Raw genomic sequence first — 5,975 nt, forward strand, 5'->3', positions numbered from 1 at the left:
TCCTGCAAGAGGTAAAGCAGCTTACCGCTTTGGCTTGGTGCTTCGCGCTGAATCCACGATCCTCGGTAATGGGAGGGGGGACCTCGGCGCTTTTGAACAGCACCCTCCAGGCATCTTCGTGAGTTGTGTCGAAAAGCCTGTTCAGAGTTCGGTGTCGCGTCGGGTCGAACTCCCACAAGTTGAACTCCCGTTGTTGGCACGGGAGAATCCGGCGGTGGAGCATGACCTGGACCACGTTGACAAGTTTGAGCTTCTTGTTCACCATGTTTTGAATACATGTTTGGAGTCCGGTCAGCTCTTCCGAACTACCCCAGGACAGGCCCTTCTCTTTCCAGGAGGTGAGCCGCATGGGGATGCCAGATCAGAACTCGGGGGCTGCTGCCCATACAGGGTCGCGCGGCTCGGTGATGTAGAACCACCCCGATTGCCACCCCTTATGGTTTCCACAAAGGAGCCCTCGAGCCATGTTACGTTGGGCATCTTGCCCACCATGGCGCCTCCGCACTCCGCCTGGCGGCCGCCCACCACCTTCGGCTTGACATTGAAGGTCTTCAACCATAAGCCGAAGTGGGGCTTGATGCGGAGGAAGGCCTCGCACACGACAATAAACGCCGAGATGTTGAGGATGAAGTTCGGGGCCAGATCGTGAAAATCCAGGCCATAATAGAGCATGAGCCCCCGGACGAATGGATGGAGAGGGAATCCCAGTCCGCAAAGGAAATGGGTGAGGAATACTACCCTCTCATGGGGCCTGGGGTGGGGATGAGCTGCCCCTCATCTGGGAGCCGGTGCGCGATGTCGTCGGGCAGGTATCCGGCTCTCCTCAGTTTCTTGATGTCTCCCTCCGTGACGGAGGAGACCATCCACCTGCCTCCCGCTCCGGACATGGTTGGAGAAGGTTGAGGTGGGAAGTGTGGACTTGGGCGCTAGAGCTCGAGTGTGCGAAAACGGATGAGCAAAGGAGGAAGAAGGCGTGGATAGGAAGGTGAATCCTTATCCCTTTATATGGGCGGACGAAACTAAGCGTTCTCACTTGCCTGGTAAAACTCGCTTATCCACCAAGCGCCGTAATTGATGGCGCGGTTGGGTTACCCACGCCCATATTGATGAGAATCCCGTAATAAGGGGACACGATCTCTGCTTTGACAAGACGTGTCGAAAAACTGCCTCGCGTTATGTGCGGGGCTGGTTAAAGGGAACGGTTCGAATAATCACCGGGCCATGACATAACGTCATACTGTCAAGACAAGTCAGCAAATTAGAATTGCGAAAATATTATTCTCTCTACGGTGGTATGTGGAACTTATTTTGCAGGGTCGGACACTATCCTCGTATTCAAGTTCTTCTGTGATGTATTCGGAGAAGGAACCCGCCTTGCAATGCCGAAGACAATACTGCGCGCCGGACTCATCGTCATTGAAGCCTGGTTCAGGGGCTACTGAGGGAGTCCTGGATTAGGGGGTCTCCGGACAGCCGGACTATCTCCATTGGCCGGACTGTTAGACTATGAAGATACAAGATTGAAGACTTCGTCTCGTGTCCGGATGGGACTCTACTTGGCGTGGAAGGCAAGCTAGGCAATACGGATATGGATATCTCCTCCTTTGTAACCGACCTTGTGTAACCCTAACCCTCTCCGGTGTCTATATAAACCGAAGGGTTTTAGTCCGTAGCACAACAACCACAACATACAATCATACCATATGCTAGCTTCTAGGGTTTAGCATCTCTGATCTCATGGTAGATCTACTCTTGTACTACCCATATCATCAATATCAATCAAGCAGGACATAGGGTTTTACCTCCATCAAGAGGGCCCGAACCTGGGTAAAACATTGTGTCCCTGCCTCCTGTTACCATCCGGCCTAGACGCACAGTTTGGGACCCCTACCCGAGATCCGCCGGTTTTGACACCGACAGGCGCCATTGAGCTCTCCCCTCCCCACCTCTCTTCTCCGTCGGGAATGGCTCAAGCAAACAAAGGGATGATCCTTGGATCATTTCCCGGCTTTGCCACATGCATTCGGTGAATGGTTTTTGGTTTTACGCCCTGCGGTCCAATCTCACCGGGCTAGGATTTCAAGATGGAGATAGGCGATCCGAGTTCAAGCACGAATTCTGGTGATATCAAGGCAACGATGAAGGCACGGGGGATCTCAGAGGAGGATATCGATTACGTCATGGTGGAGGAAGAAGAAGCAATATCGGAGGAGGCAATCCATTGGATGGCCATAGCAAGGGTGCACATGGTGAAGCCGTATTGCCAATATTGTTTTACAGAAACATGAGGGTCGCATGGGACTTGGACAAGGAAGTAAAGATGATCGTTGAATGACAATTTGTACACTCTCCAATTCATGTGCTTGAGTGACTAGGAAAGAATGATGGGGGAGGGGCCATGGACTTTGTGATGGATGTTGTCTCCCTACCTCCTTTGTCCTTGACACCCTGGAATTTGGATGCAAATCCATGATCTTCCATATGGGTATTTCCATTGATCAGATCCCTAGCAGGGAAGGTAGGGGAATTTGTGTATGCTGAGCCAAAGTCATGGGATTTTAAAGGTAATTTCTTCAGGTTGCATGTCAAGATCAACGTAAACAAGCCACTCATGGATGAGGTGACACTTGTCAACGGGAAAATGCATGTGGTATTTCTGGTAAAATATGAACACTTCCCGGATTGGTGTGCAGTGTGCTTCTACTGGGTCATGTGTACAAGGAGTATGGTGAGGGACTTCACCTTCTCGTAGCTCTAGTTTTTACAAACTTGTGCACCTCTTGGTTTAGAGGTGTTGGTCGTGGCTTAGGCGGCGGCAAAGGCCAATGACATGGACGTGGTGGTGGATGCTCTGGTCATGGTGCAGGGAGGAACTCCAAGGATGGTGGTCCGGACGAGGTTATGGATGGTTACGAGGACCTTGATGCAACCATGTAAAGCCGATCACAACAAAAAATGCACTTCTGAACTTGCAGCTCCAATAGACCGTGCATCTATTACTGCGGCTACAGCAACACTTGATAATGGTGTGACTAAGGGCAGCATCCTAGCTCTTCCACCGCCAAAGATACCCTAGAGCATGTCGTCAAAGCGTGATCTCAAGAGAACAAAGACATGTATGAGTGCGGACAAGAGTGCACCAAAAATAGCATCTCAAGGCAAGACTAATGAAGCAAAGTTGGTGACCTCCCATGAGGAGAGTCGTCAATCCCAATGAGTGTCCTCTGCTGGAAGCGGTGTGGGCAAGCCAGCGACAGTTCGAGGGCTTCAAGACCTAGCAATTTGCCCCAACGGTGTTATGCATTGTAGAAACGCAAATTTCAAAAGCATGCATCGAAGGTTTAGCCGGTATGTTAGGCTTTGATAAATGATATGTTGTTAGTAGTAATGGCCGAAGTGGAGGCTTAGGATAGTTTTGGAAAAAATGATATAAACATTGAGGTTCTTGGTTACATAGAGTATCACATAGATGCTAAAGTCTCCATCGGAGGTGACATAGACTAGAGACTCCTATTTCTACGGAGAGGCTCGAACTAGTGCAAGGTATAGAACATGGGATCTAATGAAATTGTTGGTTACAACCACCTGTTTAGCTTGGTTGTGTGTCGGTGATTTCAATAAGGTTTTGAGAACTGATGTACATGTTGGTATTGGTCAAAAACGTGTAAGCCAGATCGTCGGCTTCAGAGATGCGGTCAACGTGTGTGGTCTCATGGACCTCGGATACCAGGAGAGGAGCTAGAAGTTCGAGAAAAAAGTCATTGGTGGCTCGTTTTGCCACGTATGTGTGGACTGGGCGCTAGCTAACCCTTCATGGATGGGTCATTTTCCCCTGGAGTTTCTTAGCCAAGGTACTGTAGTTTGATCGTTCACTCTACAATCTAGAGGGAAGAGGGGTCGAGCGATGTCTATGTATGAACTTTACTGGGAGAAGCACAGAAGCTTCCATGAGTCTCTTGGTCCGCAGCGAAATGACATGTCCAAAGCAAAATCTGCCATTCAGACGAGTAATACACATTACTGCAGATATCTAGACCTGTTCATCAGTTGTGTTAGGACTAATCGGAAAGTTGTTGTAGCTCCCGGGGGTCCCGACCCCCTCTTATCCTACCGTCTGGAGCCGCTGAGATTCGTGCAGTGTTCTGTCTTACGGCAGAACATTTGCAGCTGCTGCATGCTTATTCTGTTGCATACTACTCCCTCCTTCTGAATTACTTGTCGCAGATATGAATATATCTAGATGTATTTTAGTTTTAAATACATTCATTTCGGCGACAAGTAATATAAAACGGAGGAAGTACTTATCTAGGCCATTTGACTATTTTAATTATAGGACAAGTAGTCTATAGGAGTAGGCAGCTGGTCATAGGGGTAGACATGCGCTCTCTGTTTCCCCACACTTCAATTCTCTCTCCCATTAAAGTTTCTGACATGCATGCACATCAGTCTTTCTCCATAACAAGCACAAGTCAATCTCTATTTCTCACGTGCATGCACAAGCACAAGTCAGTCTCTCTCAGGTCTCTCACAAGCTCTCTCTAATTAAAAATATTAGACAAAAGCTCTCTCTCACAGTCTCACTAAAAGGTGTGGCTACGCATGCGTTTTTCGTAGAGTCGGATCAGTGCATCTAGCTGAGAGAGAAGTGACAATGAGTAGAGAGAGAAAGAGAGAGTTGGAGGTAAAGATGACTGGTCACATCTGTCAATGCTAGCTACACATCCTACAAACAGTAGGTGGCTAGACCTAGTGATGCATGATATGTGGCGCTCCAAACACGGTAAAATTGCTGCATATACAAAAGTACGAGGTGAGAAGTCCATCGCTGCACGCAGCGGCAGCTGCACGCAGCGCATCCACGGTTGGCGGAGCGTCGCGATTAGGACTAGCTGGAAGTGCTACTTCGAGTATAGAGCGCCGCCAACTAGCGTAATGTTTCGTATTCGTTGTATCCATTGTACTATGCACTGACAGCCGGACTGACTCATATGCTGCAAGCACTGCACATGTATAGGCGAAAGGACACAATATTACCGTTGCATCGAACACTGTATAACGTAAACACTTTACCCAGCTGCATGTATTTAAGGCTCATGCACCAGCCGCTGCGTGCAGGACCGATCGTTTTGCACGTTCTGCTTCAAACACGCACACAAGCACCCCGAGTTGTCGTGATCCGTCGACGTCGCCGTGCCGCAATGTCCCGGAGCTCGTCTTCCGCTCATCGTCTCCGGACACCCCTGCCCCCGCTGCCATTGATCCTGTGCCCGAGGTGTGCTGGGACGAGGACTAGATGGTTTGTCTCCGGGATAGACCGGAATCCCGGCGTCCGTTTTTACAAATGCCCGAATCAGGGAGTAAGTCTGTTATCTGTACACCCATCCATCAGATGTTGCAGTTTTCTTCTGTTTGCTTTGTATTTTCTTGTTCATCATTCAGTTTTCAGTTTTGAAACTGACACAGGACGGAGGCCCGTGCAACTTTTGGTTGTAGGAGGACCAGTACGCGTTCTTCATCACCGGCGTTGGCATCAACCTTCTCATCGAGGCGGTCGGAGGTGAAAGCAACGTGATGTTTGGTATCGGACGCGCCATGAAAGATGTACATTTTTTTAGTCAATGGAAAATGACCAGTGTACATAATGCCATGGCACGCGTACTACTGTAACCAAACACCGGGTCATGATTAAGAAAACGAGTAAGGACCACTTTCTGCCAAGCCTGATCCAAAATATATTCTCTCCCCCACTCTACATTCAGACTGCTGCACGAAATTCACCAAACTTCTACAGTTGGATTATACTGAAGTATAGCTTTCCCTTTGCAATGTTTGAACACTCAAAAATGTCACCATCCCAACAGAGAAACAGCGACGAGAATAATATTGGACAGAAAGGACCTAATCATGCAACTCCGGTGGTTATTTTTACTAGCAATTCAAGCTCTTTTGTCAATGAAAATTAACCAGGAAAATTA

General features: G+C 48.7%; 1 long non-coding RNA gene across 1 annotated transcript; it reads left to right on the plus strand.

The window, feature by feature from the left end:
• The first annotated feature begins 5,127 nt into the window (after positions 1–5,127).
• On the plus strand, positions 5,128–5,743 carry LOC123130276 (uncharacterized). The gene is made up of 2 exons (XR_006463787.1): positions 5,128–5,357; positions 5,464–5,743. It is a non-coding gene; the product is annotated as an uncharacterized lncRNA (long non-coding RNA).
• The last annotated feature ends 232 nt before the right edge of the window (positions 5,744–5,975 follow it).

The sequence above is a fragment of the Triticum aestivum genome, chromosome 6A (assembly GCF_018294505.1).
Source record: "Triticum aestivum cultivar Chinese Spring chromosome 6A, IWGSC CS RefSeq v2.1, whole genome shotgun sequence".
Classification (NCBI taxonomy): domain Eukaryota; kingdom Viridiplantae; phylum Streptophyta; class Magnoliopsida; order Poales; family Poaceae; genus Triticum; species Triticum aestivum.